Genomic DNA, 16,332 nt, shown 5'->3' on the forward strand with positions numbered 1-16,332 from the left:
GTTATAAAATAGCTTCATATATTCATTCATATTAGAAGATTTAAAATAGCCAAAAGTAGAGTTGTTATGTTGCTTCTACTTTTAAGGAGTTAATATGGTATTTTTTAATTTGCATAAGTATATAAGTTTCCTAGGTATTGGAAGGAAGAGGAATCCTTAGAATTCTTGGTATACATTTATAAGTTAAAATAATCCCTAATAGGGGGTGGGCATTTGGAGGGAAAATGAATCCAAAAATACATAGTCATACAGAGGAATCAAATCCCTAACATATGTAACACTAACAATTTGGCCTAATGAAAACCAAGTGAAAAAAGTGTGGACATTTGATGGTGTATAGGTGGATGTGTAAGTGTTGGCATTGATGTCAAACAAGGGTCAACATGATGATTGGGTTTTTGGATGGAACTCCATGGTAGCTATAGGCTTACTGAAGAAGCCATAAAATGATCATCATGGTAGTTGGTGTTCAACTGGCCAAAGAGTCAATGGGAAGAGAATTTTGCAGTCACCTTCCAAGCAACAAAAGGACTCAAAGCCTATATAATACCCTCCCCATTGGAAATTTATTTGAATAAGATTTCCAACGATATGTGGAAGTCCAAAAATGGACTCCTGGTTCAAAAGTTATGGCCTTTTGAAGTTCAGGGATTTGAAGCCTTACGCAGGAAGGAATATAGGCATATTGGAGAACGGAAGATCAGCGGCCATCCATATCGGCGATTGCAACCTTGGAGATCATCCATATCAGTGATCACATATCGGAGGTCAAGCATACCAGTGCATCGCAACATCGGAGTATTGGCATATCGACGATCGCAACCCCAAATATTAGCCATATCAGAGGTCGGACATACTAGCACATCACAACATCAGAGTATAGCCATATCGGCAATCGCATAACAAAGATCCTGCATATTGTAGTATTGGCACAACAGGAATATCGACAATCGGAGAATCAAAACTTCTTTGTGTGCAAACCTTTAAAGAGTTGCGATATATTAAAAGTGTCGATAGTGTTAAAAGTCGTTGGGAAGGCCAAAAGAGAATTAACAAAGAATTTCATCGCAAAACCAAAGGTGGGCAAGCCCTTTTCTCTCTCCTCTAGCAGGACACGTGGTGGCATATGATTGGTCCTGATAAGGACACATGGCAGTGTCTAGTTGGATCCAATAAGGACACATGGCAGGATTTGATTGGCTCCGATAAGGGACAAGTGGCAACTGACATCAGAATGATGTGGCAGTATGGTGAGACATGTGGTAGGCATATTCAACCATATCGGGTGGTTTAATGGGCCATATTTTGGTGACACATGTCACTAATCAAGAGTCGCCACGTGGCATTGATGCCATTATATTGGAAGTTAGCGATCGGAGGATTGAGGATATCGACACTTTGTAACACTTGATCAAGTTTCGATGGAAGGGGCTCCGATGTGTTAGTGCATGGTCAAGAGGAAACTAAGAAAATTAAGGGTGCAGAGTAATAACACTAGGAGAAAGGCCCCTGACAGGATGCTAAAGGACTTAGCACCTAAGTGTTATACCGATGGTCATAGCGATCCCATGGAGGAAAATAGAAAGGGGCTAAACAAAAATGGCCAAGGACATCAAAACTCGTTGTTTTCGTAATGTATTTTAAGGACAAATTTTTTATAAAAGAGAGTTAAAGGTGTATGGGTTAGCAGCTGCAAGATTGAATGTGGAAGAGAGGAGTTGGTCACAGGAGTAATGGCTATTGTCAAAGAACTAATGGGCTTGTCTTGATGTTGAAAGAAATCCATCTCTGATATCACATGCACGTATTATAGAAATAAATGAGAAACAAAGAAGCCATGCAGAAGTACATTCAATCTCTGTGAGCCATGAGTAGGTATGGGGAGTCTCACCATAGTGTGCAAGTGGACTAAGATTAAATTCTCAACATGGAGAGTCACATAGTGAGATGGTAAAGTGAATGAAGTCCATTCTTATGTTTTAATGCAGCGATAGAATTTGTAAAGAGTGATGCAATAGAAGAATGGAGTGTCATGCCAGGAGTACACTCTTGGGCAGTGTGGATGGCGACAGAGACAACATTGAGCTCAGTGCAGCACAGGAACAAAACTCAGAACTTCCATTGAGCTACTAGGGAGTTGAGCAGATGTGTGAGAGTATTGAGTTGTGAGTGAAGCGCATAGTGACAGAGAGGTTGAAGCACCTAAGAGGACTTTTTCTGATAGTGCAGCAAGAGTAATGAGTGTGCTATGTGGAGAATGGCGAGGGTAGTGCTAGAGAGAAGTCAGTGAAGAGCCCTTGATTGTGAAGGCAGAGCACAAAGGAAGTGTTGTTGTAAGCAACAAGGTGCGATCTGCTACAAGTGAGCACAAAAAGCAGAGTGTGGAAGTTGAATCTACAGACAACCATTTATTGGTATTTTACTTGTATAATTATATGCCTCTGTTTTTAGTTTGAAAATTGTATGAAATAGCAGAAAAATGGCAAGGGCAGGTTGGTGCCTGCACACTGAAGAGGTTGGTGCCTCTTGGCAAGTTTGTGCTTGTTAACCAAAGGAAGGTTGGTGCCTGCATACTAAATAGGTTGGTGCCTCTTCGCAAGTTGGTTCCTGATAAACAAAGGGGGGCGGTGCCTCCTATGAGTGGGTGCTCACGAAAAAAAATATGTAATTAAGTGGGTGATTAATTTACATCATAAAACAAACAACCAATTGGTGGTTTTTTCCCTCTGGGTTTCCATGTGAAAAACACTCTGTCAAATGTGTGTCGCTCATGTGATTGTTATTTGAATATGTGTGTCTGAAATATTATTGGTTCACTATTTTGTGAATTAAGTCCTCATTAGCAAGCTTCTAGTTAACCATAAATTAACAACATATTTATTAGCTTCCACCTTAAAGATAAAGTACTCTGATGAAAAAAATTGTTAACTATGTAACATGACCTTCCATAATATATTTGTTGCAAGGGAACCATGCATATATTATTGTTGTATAGATTTGCAAAAACTTTGTTGCAAAAACACAAGGTATATACTATTGTGTATATTTACAACAATTGATTAGAAATCCATGTCTTAAAGTAAATTCCAAAACAATATAACAAATATGGTGACCAACATATTATAGGTAGAAGTAAAAAAAGGATATGAAAATTAAAAAAAAATAAAATAAAAAAAAAGTGGTACCTAGAATACTGAATAAAAATAAGAGTTTTTTACAAGGGTGAGGGGAATCGGGAATGGAGAATGGATAATAGAGTGATATATTATTCCTTTATTTTCATGTCCTTTCTTCCCATATTAGTGACATGTTTTCTTCTTTTGATTATTTTTGGATGATTCAGATCCATTAATTTTCCTTGAATTTTCTAGTTGAGACACTCAAATTGATTTTGACTTTCCTTCTACATAGAATTTCCCTTTCCTTTCAGTACATGAGCTCGGTACTTAATACCAAGCTCCCATCCATAATGAAATTTATACTCTTCCTTGATAAATAAATTATAAAAGGTATCAAAGGTGTAATCATTTCCATCTTCTTTGTGGGATCTCCATTTGGTGCAAAATAAGGAACATAACACATCATAAGGTGTCCTCAGATTCATGAGGACCAGTTTAAAGATTTCTCCATATTTCTTAGGATAGTTATTTCCATAGTCACCCAACTTAATTTGCAACTCTTTGACACAAGGTAGGTAGTCCTCAATCCTGTCAAAGGAATCAGGATCAAGAGATATCAATTCTTTTACTAAATGCATGACTAACATTCATTAAATTTATCAAAGAATGACTATGACTTCTTCCAAACCTCATGAGGGTGGTCAATCCTACTCATATGAAAATGGGTCGTGATGAACCCCACAACCTCATATTTCTTTCCATTAATAATGAAATTTATCTGGTCATCCTTCAGATATAGAATAATAGTAATTGTGTACTTTCAGATCCCTTTGTCCTTTAAAATTATTTCCATATATGGTGCCCAAAAAACATAATTTTTTGCATTTAGAATAACAATATCAGCCTTGAAAACCCTCTTTAGATTTATGATAGATTTGATCTCTCAAACTAAGTTCCACCGAAAAATCAATAAGCTTAGATTCAATCATTGTAAGATATTACTGAACAATATTTGTAAATAATAGGGCTAGGTTTAAATCATCAACTCTAATACCATGTTATGGAATGACGGGAACAAAGAACAGATAATGGATAATAAAATTTGAATAGAAATTAAACAAAAGATAAAACACTGATCGAAGATTATGGTTGTGCCTAAAGACATCATTGTTGTAACAACCCTGGTTAAAATTTCATGTAATAAAGTTAATAAAGGAAAAATAAGACCAATTTCACGGGACCTGTATTCCAAGTTGAATTTTGGGAAAAAACATAGTGATGGAGACCACTCGTGGTTAATTAATGGCTATGGAAATTGGAAAAGGCATTAGAAAGGCAAAGTGGCATTCATTGGCATTTTATTTATGAAATAATGGAAAATAGGAGAAAAGGAAGGTGAAAGGTCACATAATTGCATGTGAGGAAAATTGAAGGAAAAATAGAGGAAAATGGAAAAAATAGAGGCCTTAATGATAAAAAGGCTCCTGAGAATCAGTTCACAATCTTTTGTCAGTTATAGCTTCGAGCTCTCTCCTTATTGTCTCTCTCTCTCACTCTTAAGAGAAATCATGGAGCATTGGTGGAGCACATTGGATTTGGAGAAAGAAGGCACAGGAAAGAAGGACAGCGCAAGGGGATAACTAGATCACTTTGCAGGTATCGAGTTGCATGTATGATTTACTTACTAGTTTTGGCAATCATAGTGTATGCATGTGGTTATTTGGTTATGATCTGCCATTGCCATGAAGGATTTCCTAGATTGATAGTGGTTTTTCCTAGCCTTCCATTTCCTGGATAGCCATGGTGTTGTGGGTTTTCCCATTTGTTTTTTGATTGGTGCTCAAGTTCCTTATGTTTGTGGGTTGAGTCATTAGTTCCTGGATCCTTAGTTGGAAAAATGTTTTGGAAGACCTGGAACAACTTGGGTTGAGTTACTAGCCTTGGAAGACTTGGTTGGACAAATGCTCTAGAGCCCTTGGTGGGTTGAGTTACTATTCCTGGAGCTTCAGTTGGAAAAACACTCTGGAGCCCTATGGTAGTTGTGGGTTGAGTTACTAGTCCTGGAGCCAGGTTGGAATAAATGCTCTAGAGCCCTAGACATCTTAGGTAGAGACCGATCTGTTGATGTTAGTGATGTCTGACCATGAGGTGGAATCACTCGTTGAGGGTTGAGGTGGTTTGGCTTCTAGAATCCCTGGTTTGGTTTTTCTTGATTTATTCCATGAGATCCCACATTAATTCTTGGAATATGGCACAAGGGTGAATGGCTAAAAGAGAGATTTGGTTCAACCCAATCTATGGTCGTGTGGTACGTAGAAGTACCTAACTTGGTTGTATTTTTCATATGTTAATAAGAGTTATTTCCTCTTGTATTCTATGAGTAAAATATACTTGTTATGATGTGGTTTTGATGATTGTTCTATAATTGTTATTATTATGGTTATATGCTAGTTATAAGAATGGTTTCATGACATATTCTAGTTATGGCTCTTATCTTGTTTTGATTGGTAAATGATTGGCTATTGAATGAATGATCAAATCAATTTTATGACAACTATTCTGAGAGGGCATTAAACCTTCTTGATGATTTTTAGACAAGTATCAGATCCATATGTTCATAATGCATTTATGACTTGTAGAGTACTATGTACACAAAGTGTTTGTATAAATGAGTAATTTGGACCTCCAACTTCCTGGTATCATAACGTTGGGATAAGATCTTTATTTGACTATCATAGTACCTCGTTTCGGAGATCTCCATGAGGAGGCCAAAAATAGATAAGTAAACTAGTCTTGTACTTTTCCAGTCTCTCTGTTTTCCTTGAAAAAAATCATTTAGGCCGTCAAAACAACCTCAAAAGCTTAGAACCTGGAAAACTACCAAAAATAGTAAGTTGTGTTAAATTTAAGGAAACAAAACTAAAAATAATAGTGTTGGGTCAAGTTAGGATGATAACAGTGTGATCATGTGTCATTTGGTGTTTACAGTCATTTCTAAACATGTGGACCCCATTTTCCATAAGTACATCTTGGAAATTAGATCTCACATAGTAACTCTCATCTCATGTTTACCTTGGCGAGCTTGTGAATTTGGGTAAATGTGAGAGGAGGCGTTACAATTGTAACACTTATGCACAATACATTATGATCAAAACATCACAATGCATAATGAACAATATAATCAAAATCATTATTTCCAAGCAAATTCATGCATATTAGACCCTTAAGGTCTTCATTTATAACTACCACATATACCCTAATTCCTTGGACTGTGTAGAATTTGGTCCACCAATGAGTATCGATTGTTATAATTATTTCCAACACACCCACACTATCTTTTTGACTCTCTTCTTGATTCCCATGCAATCGTCCAAGCTGAATTGATGGTTTAATTGATCCCTTCTACCATTCAATTAGTGGTCCTAAAAATCAACCACTCAGTCACCTACTCTATTAGGTCATCATTTGACTGACAATCAAGTGTTAGTTGACCCTTTGGCTGACTATATATGGGAGCTCCAAAGGTGTGATGAACTAGCATAACTTTAGGTTCCAACAAATTGATTAGAACATCATGTCTTAAAGTAGATGCAAAAGTAACATCCCTGGGTTAAAATTTCACATAATAAAGGTTAATAAAGGAAAAGTAATCAGACCAAGGTCATGGGACACATATTTCAAGATGAATGTTGGGAAAATCATCCTAGTGTGTGTCACTTTTAGTTTATTTACGGCTAAGGAAATTGGAGAAGGCATTGGAAAAGGAAATGAGGCATTAATTGGCATTTATTTATGAAAATAAAGGAAAATATGAGAAAAGAGAGACAAAGGGTCACAAATTTGCATGAGGAGGAAATTGGAGGAAAATAGAGGAAAACGAAGAAAATAGAGGCCTCAACAATAAAAAGGTTTATCAGGATCAGTTCACAGCGTTTTGTTAGTTTGGCATTGGAATTAGTTTCAAAGGGAGAAGAGCACCAAGAGGAGAAAGAAAGCAAGTAAAGTAAATCCAAGGAAGGACAAGGAAAGGAAAGGAAAAGAAAGGATAGTTGGATCAAATAGCTTCAGCAAGAGGATTTTGCAGGTAATAGGTTGTATGTGTGATTCCCTAGCTGATTTGTGAATGTATGGTACATGCATTTGTTCATTTGGTTCACTTTTTATCATTGGCATGAGTTTTTCCAGGTTTGACAGTGGTTTCATCATTGCCTTACCATTTATGGATAACCATGGTGTGATGAGATTCTTTTTTGTTGAGATTTGGATTGACAAAAGGTTTTGGAACCGGGTGAGGTGGTCTCAGGAAAATGCCCAAGGGTTGGGGGTGGAGGTGGTTTAATCTATGAGAAGCCATCGACAAGTGGGTGGAGACAAGAAAATTCGTCAAGTATTGGTGAAGATACTCTGAGGCATCCAAGTTTGTTTTGGGCTTGTGATCTCTTAACTGATTTTGGCGAGATCGTGGTATCCTAAGGGGTGGAGGTGGTTTAATCTCTAATAATCCCTGCTTTTTTATGTATTTAGATCCCACATTCATCTTGGAATATGGCATGGGGATGATTAGCTGAAAGAATGATTTGGTTTAGACCACTCTATGGTCAAGTGGTACGTGGAAGTCCCTGACATGTTTGGATTTTGCATAAGTTAATAGGATTTATTTTCCTATTGTAATATATGAGCACTTGTACTTATTATTATGATTATTTGATGATTGTTATGTCATGGTTAATAATGTGGTTATATGCTTGTTATAAGCATGGATGTGTAATATGCTCTAGTCGTGGCCTTGTTCAGGATTTGATAAGTATTTAATGCTTAATGAATGCATGGGATAAAAAGTGTTATTACAACTATTATGAGAGGGAATTAGACATCCTTGGTGATTCTCAGATAATTTTCAGACTCCTATGGTCAGTTATGCATTCATGACCTGTAGCTTACATGTTCATTATATGTTTGATGAAATGACTATCATGGTTAGGCCTAGTTAGGTCAAGTTCTTGTTCAATTTTTATATGTTCATGATCGTCCTTATGTCATTTATCATTCTTAGAAGTCTCAAGAAGTTCTGGGTAGGGGTCTGGAGGCTGGCCTAGAATTGTGGCTCAGATCTTAGGACCGCAGACACTGAACTAGGCAATTTAGGTCACAATCGCATGGAGCTAAGCTTGTGAGTGCGGTTGGAGAGCTTCAACTACATGCAGGCAGTGCCAAGGGTGTTATTGGGAGTCTAGGTCAATGAAACAAAGTTCCAGCTCAGGGATTGACCACCTCCGGTGTTCCGTCAGTGCCTGGGTGATCTGTGGTCCTTGTAGGATGTTAGATTATGGTTAGTAAGTGTCAGTTGTAGGCCCCACTTCCTTAACTGGGGCTAAGAGGTTGGATCATGTCATAGTGGCACTTTGTTTCAAATTTACATTGAGGGCTTGTAAAAGCGGGTAAATGTGGGGTGGGGCATTACATCAAAAAAATATGACAAATATGGGGTAATAAAAATAGGAGTTTTTTTTACAAGGGTGACAAGTGTGGAGATGGAGGGATCTCTTTGATCCTAGAGGAAATATTAAAGCTTCATATGCATGGGGCCTAGATCAAGCCATAAATAATCAAGAAGAGGCCAATGCCTTATTACAAGGAATCCTCATAGCCAAGTAAGATATGATCATATCTCTAAACGTAGTTGGGGACTCTATGGAAATTAGAAAAACCATTATAGGAAAAGTGATTCCAATGGATAATAATTGGGAAACTATTATTTCTAGGGAGGAAAAGGAGACAATATCCTTCACAAAAATATCCTTCTTCCACATCAAATGGTGTCTCGATTCGATTTTAAATCAATGGGCTTACATATCCATGGAACTAGAACTTGGTATCCTTATGAAAAAGGCGTAGAAACATATGTATTATCCCCTAATGTATCCCCTTGGATTGGAATTTATTTCCATCAAGATTAATATCATATGAGTAAATAGTGAGAGTATCATTCCCTTTGATTCAATATGAGAGCATAGAGGACAAATTACAATATTGATGACATGTGATCATTTATCTATACTTTAGATTTAAGGAACTCAGAAAAATAATTTGATTTCATTATGGGACTATGACGAGAGAAGGAAATCAAATTGGGCACCTAAGTGGCCTTAATCCAACAATGATCAAATCTCTACTATGTATAAAATTCTACTTGGGCTATTTGTCGGCAACATTTTTGTTGTTCTATGCAATGTATTTATTTTCAAGGATTTGGCTCTAAAGGAGAATTTATCTCTAAGTGCTGGTTGTGCTAGCTTATAAAATGAGCTTCCTTTCAAGAATAATTTACAAATGGCTCCTTTTTGGGTTCCAATACTAAATCCAGAATGTCTTGTTTGAGTGGATTTTAAGCTTTCCCTAGCATTTGCTAGATTAGATTATCGAGTTTTAAGTGGGCTAACAATTTCTAAAAAGCATGGATTTAACAAGATTTGAAACAAGAGGTTGGTAATATCTAGAAGATTTATATCTAGTTTCACTCTTCTATATCCTCATTTTCTAAGAATCATGTTATTGTTTAATTTCTAGTTTTCATTAAGCTAGAATTATTCTCTCTATTCTAATAAATTTGGTTTTTTTTTTTAGATCCATTTGGTTAAAGTATTCCTACATGTTCATTTGAAAAACACATTCCCTAAAGCATCATTCCCATTTTATAGGTGTTGTGAGTGTTAAGAGTGTCAACTTCGATCATATGTTGAGGGATTAATTGATATAGGCAACTTTAATCCTCCCTACCCCCTTCTGTTTAATACAATATTCTTCTAAAGGGATTCTTATACCTAATACAGGGATTGGCGTATGCCTAATGTCATAAATATACACCTAGTAATCATTGAGACTTGAGGTGAGCTTGAGTCTTCTTCAAAATGGATTTTGGGTGATTTCACAATCTTAATTTTGTAAAATCTGGAATAAAGATTTTTCAGTAGTTATTATTTCAGGAATGAAAAAGTTATCTTATAGCAAAAGGAAACTAAACATTAATCTAGATTAATCCAAACCCTATATATGGAAACCAGCTTGTCCTCACACTACATTACTCAGATTTTCCATTCTATGTAGGCATTTCAAGGAAGCTTCCTTTGAATTTAAAAGAATCTTAATAGAATTATGGAAAAATTGACAAATGAGGGAGAACAAGCACTCGATTATTGAATGCATGTTTCTTTTGATGGATGTGAGAGTTTGACATCATCCTTCCTATGTGATATCAACATAATATGAAATTTTTGGTTGCATAGTTAGATTCCTTGTGTGAATGCCTAAATTAATCTATCTCAAAGTCCCCCTCAAAATTTGCATCAATATCCTTGGTGCCAACAACCTCCAAGTCACATTTTTGAGTGGGCCTAGCCATACTCCTCATGTAAGTGGACATCTTACTCAATAGTTAACACCACCATGTTAAGTCAGAAGTATTTGTTCATGTGAGCTAACTTGAATTCCCACATTGCATGTCAAATTTTTTGTTGTACCCACAATTGATTTCACAACAATTTCTTTGAATTTCATTGGATTTCTATATTTCCCTTTGCTCACAAAAATATGTGCTTGTTTCTCAACTAGGCTTGTAAATGTGTGTATCATCCACTAATGTGTGGCCATCTACATGAATGAGATGGCTTCCCTCCTCACCCACTTTGGAAGACATGAATGAAAAGGTAGAAACTTAGAAGAAATTAATGGATGCTACCTTTATAGAATATCCTTCCATTAATTATGGACATGTTTTCTTTTAAAATTTTCCTACTTATTCATATCACCATTGTTAAGTCATGCACTACAATTGGAATGTACACTTTAGCCACATCCAATTTTATTCTTAATATAATTAATCATCATATTTAAAATGAAGAAGAAGATAATGTTATTTTAAACAATCCAAAATTAACTAGATGCCAATTTTTTGTTTGTACTTATTTAAACTATGTAAATCAATAGTAATTATAGATATTATAAATAAATTTAAATAATTACAAATTGTTAGCGTCAAATAATTTCAATAATGTGATTATAGTTAATCAAGAAGTAATAAGTTGACACTAATAATTTGTAATTATAGGGTAAATCTAAATTTTATGGTTGTCCAAATTTTGTGAAATAGTCCCTTTTATAATTATACAAGTAAAGTGACATTAGATAAAATTATTTGAATAGTGAATAATGGTTGGATGTAGTTATTAGACTATGAACATATTTCATTTTCATATAGGTTTTATTTGAATGTAGATTTTGTTTTGAGCATGGGCATGCTATGGCTTCTTTGGCAAATATAAACTTGCAAAAAAAAATTAAAGTAAAAAATGAAAGAACAATAACTTAGTAAGTTCAAGTACTAGGTGCCAAATCCTTAGTGGTTGACACCAAAGAAAGATGTAAATCTATATTTGAAGGGTTTTCTTTTATAAATGGCCTTGCTACACCTTCTAAATGGTGCATTGTTGATATGAATACATCAATGACATGATTAAGGAGCTAACTAGTAATGTTCTTTTATTTTTCTTTTTTTTTGAGAATATGAAAAAAAAACATTATTCATATAATTTCACTAAAAAGAAAGCTAGTACTTTGATCAAATTAAATGATTTAATGTACTTAACATTGTTTGAGATTATGTTAATCTTAAATCATTTAACTAATTAATTAAATTTTAATAAATGAGAAAGAAAAATAAATTAAAAATAGAATAGATATTAAAATCGAAAGATATATTTAAAAGAAAAATAAATTAAAAATAGAATAGATATTAAAATCGAAAGATATATTTAAAAATATTTCTCCTAAAACAGTGGTACTTACATGTAACCTTTCACACGCAAAATTTGGAGATACAAAGTTAAATGGGATAATTTTTATAAAGGGTTTTTTTTTTAGGGAATAATATTCAATAATTTTAGAATTCATAAAAGGGAAAAAATTACAATAATATGGGGAAGTATAATTTAATTGAAACATTACCTAAAAGTTAAATTTAAAATAAGCATTTTCTATTTAAAATAGAAAAACATACCCGTGGAGTCGAAAGAGAGAATCAACTCACCTGGAAGCAATTGTTTGTTATATTTTCTTTTCCGAATTAGTACGAACCCCACCAGAACTACCACTATTATGACACCAGCGCCGGTGGATCCCACCACCCAGGGAAAATGAACTTTCTTTTTTGCTGCACCAAATAACAATCGGCATTATTAAATTAATTAACAAATATCTAAAGTAGCAAGATTATTGTGGTATAAGTCAAATTTGAAAAATAATAAATTTTGAAAAATAAAATTATATTTTAATATGAAAATTAAATAAAATATATAAACTAATAAATGTCCAATATTTTTAAACATAAGTAAGTGAGATGTCATATATAATATATAATTATAGATTTATGTTTTAATTTTAAAATAATAATTTTAAGTTTCTGTTATCTATATTTTACGTGTTAAGATTTTTTTGGTGATAATTATAATAGAGATAATCTGTAGATTGAACAATTTATCTAGTATGGGTCATTGTTAATCGTAACACTCATTCTTAATCATTAAGACAATATAGAGAATTAGATTATGCCATCATATTAAATAAGAATGCTGGAGAGATAATTATTTCTAGCTATTAGAAGTAATTATTTCTACATGGTCTTTCTTATTTAATTTGATGCTTTGATTCTTCTCTATCACAAGCTTGTCCATCCATCATCAAAATTTAATGTCGCTAAAAAATATATAAATAATTGTATAAATAAAATTTAATGTAGTCTCATAAAAAAAAAAAAAAAAAAAATTGTATAAATAAACAATTAAAAATATATAAATAAATAATTGTATAAATAAACAATTAAAAATATATTAACCCAACAAAGTTCAATCATTATTCTTAGAATTAGATTTGTGTTAGTTGGATTTGTTTTGGCTTTGAGTGGCTTGATTTGTGTTCTGAGTGCTCTCCACTTACAAATAAGTTCCATACACTCTGAACCCTCTAACTTAGATTATAATATTGACTAATATATTATTTTGCTCTTGTAAACTTCTCACAATTCAAATATTTTTTTTGGTCAAATAAGAGTGGAGCCTTCAATTAATAGAAAACATGATTACATATAGTACATGTCTTTACAAGTGTAAAGACCAGTAAAAGGCAAACTCGTTGATGAATACAAACAACAGGGTCAACATACCCAAAACATCACACAGCAAACAAATTTACCCTCTTTTACCAAAAGACTAACTGTGAAAAAATCCCTGTCGTCGGTCTGATTCTAGATCCAACGGTTGACAAAGCATCGCTTCGGAAACTTGCTCATCCTTTAACCGATTTCCTGACCTGATAATGCCAATAAACCAATGGTCTATAAAATATCTGGTATGCACTCCTAGCCTTATCCTCCCTCCACTTTGAAACTCGATAACTAATAAAAAGGCATCGCTCAGGAGACTTGATCTCCACTTAACCGCAATCTGGACCTGATAATGTCAATAAACTTGTGGTCTATAGAAGTTCGGGTCCGCTCTTAGCCTTAACCACCCTCCTCTTTGAAACCCGATAACCAATCAAAAAGCAACGCGCCATAGACTTGCGCCCCGCTTAACCGCCATCCGGACCCGATAATGAAAAAGAATCTTTGGTCTATAAATTTCGGGTCCGCTCTTAGACTTAACCTCCCTCCACTTAAAAACCTGATATCCATTCGATGATCGGGGGTGCTTAAAACCTACGGTCTACGCCTATTCCACTAGCACGCGGGTTACAGGTAGTTGAACCCCCTTAAAGGCACGTGACTTCAGCATCAAGTAATAAGATCGATGGTCAGGGTTAAAAGCGACAATTCGAACCGGTTCCAAGATGTCCATTGATCTTCCATGATCTAACGACTCCTGTGCATAATTACCCCACCTCTTCATCCTTCTCTTCACTTTGTGTATATGGCATTCCTTCATCTTACCTCTTCCTCCTTCTCTTCACTTCGGGTTTGTGTCGTGCTTTCCTCTCCCACTGGTCTTCCTCCTACTCATTCTTCATTAGTCTAGAGCTTCACCATATCTTTGTCTGCCTTTCGTTGACAATAATCGTGCAGTTTGCCAGGGGGTATAGACTTCTAGTCATACCAAATGTAGCTTTCCTTACATAGCACCCCTTCATTTGCCAAACGATCAGCTAACATATTGGCTTTCCTTCTTAGATGAACAAAGCTAATTGTTCTCAAGGCTTGCAAGTGGGAATGAATACGTTGAAAGACATGTGAGAGCCTCCAATGTTTCGACACTTTTCCATGTGTCGTTCCATTACACATTTTCTTGGCCACATTAATGACCAGTTCAGAGTCAAGTTCAATGATGGTGTTGTGTAAATTTGCCTCCATCGGGATTTCTAGGCACTGCTCTAAGGCCATAAGCTCTGCCATGTTATTTGTGGCAGTCCCTAAACGACTATGGAAGATATTCTTTATGCACCCCTGCTCATCTCTTATAACACCACCATAGCCAGCCAGCCCTGGGTTACCCTTAGAAACCCCATCTATATTGACTTTCAAAAACCAGGAGGAGAAGGTTGCCAGATATCTTTGCCAGCGGTTGTTTTGCTCACACCCTTGCCCTCGTCTTGGGGAACCAGAGAATGGAGACCCAACTACATCAGTATGCGAGCATCCTGGGGTGAAGGGAGGTCCTCAGGAATTTTCCAACTAAGAGCTCCCACTGTATCTTTAAGCTGTCGTAAAATTTGGACAATGGTACTTTGGGTCGAGCCTATTTTGTTCTTGAAAATCCTGCCATTGCATTCTCTCCATACATCCCATATAATAAAGCCTGGAACCAGAGTCCAAGCCTTGTTAATGATTTCATTACTTGAGAAGTTTTTCCTCCAATTCTTCAAAGTGTTTGCTCACAATTCAAATATTATTATTGGCATAATGGTTGTATTTTTATTTGAACCCTGTAACTTAGAATATAATATTGACTGATATACTATTCTACTCTAGCGGTTGTAAACTTCTCACAATTCAAATATTATTATTGGCATAATGGTTGTATTTTTATTTGTGGGCACTGTACTTTTAAAAGTATTTAATTTAAGTGTTTTATATAGTTATTCAAATTCAATGTACATGATAAAATAACTATTAAACACATAATATCATAAATTTACCTTCAACAAAAAATTTTACCACATTAAAATTCCAAATCAAGTAAAATTTTAAACATCTTTACTCTTTACTAAAGTCAATACCATTTCCTAAAATAAAGTAAAAAGGTTAATTCAACACAAAGAATCAAAAATCTTGCTCCAAAATCTTTTAATGTTTCTTTTAATTAATATTTGTAAAATGAATCTTGAAAAGGAAAACCATATCCTATAGATATATTAAAATCTCTAAAGACATAAATATTTCCACATCAAAGTTATAATATTTGAAAATTTTGTTATCATGCCATGTAAAAAATATCATTAAATCTAATATTAATATTAATATATTATAATATTAATATTATAAATTTAATAACTTAGGATTAATACAATATTAAATTTATATTAAATTTGTTATATTATAATATATATTAATATATCAAGATATATATTAACTCTAGATATATGGGAGGGAAGAACAAAGACAGAGTGATAGAGGTGGAGAGAGAGAGGAAGTGAGAGAAAGGGAGAGAGAGGACTTGAGAGACAAGAAGAGAGAGGGAGGGATAGATAAATGGAGTTGGAAAGAAAGAGAGAGAGGAAAGAAGAATCACATAGAGAGATAAAAGTGGAGAGAACGACATGGAGTGATAAGGTAGAGATGGAGAGAGAGTGTATATGTTTGGGGGTTAGATAGAGAGATAAAGAAGGATAGACAAAGAGAAAAGGGGGAGAGAAGGAGAGATACTGACAGAGTTGGAGGGCGGAGAGAGAGAGAGAGACAAAGGGAGGCAGGAGAGAAAGGGAGAGAGAGGAAGGAAGAGAGTGAGGATGTGAGAGAGAGAAGGAGAGAGGAAGGGAGAGAAAGAGGGAGGTAAGAAGAAAGACACAGAGAGAGAAAGGTGGAGAGAGAGAGAGAGGGAGTGATAAGGGAGATGGAGAGAGAGGGAGAGAGGAGAGCATGAGGGAAGAGAGAAGGGGGGAGAGAGGGAGAGAAGGGGAAGAGAGAGAGAGAGAGAGGGAGAGGAAGAGGGAAGGAGAGATAGATAAATAT

Source organism: Pinus tabuliformis, chromosome 1_2, assembly GCF_031772625.1.
Source record: "Pinus tabuliformis cultivar Carrire ecotype Pingquan chromosome 1_2, CPIR1, whole genome shotgun sequence".
NCBI lineage: Eukaryota > Viridiplantae > Streptophyta > Pinopsida > Pinales > Pinaceae > Pinus > Pinus tabuliformis.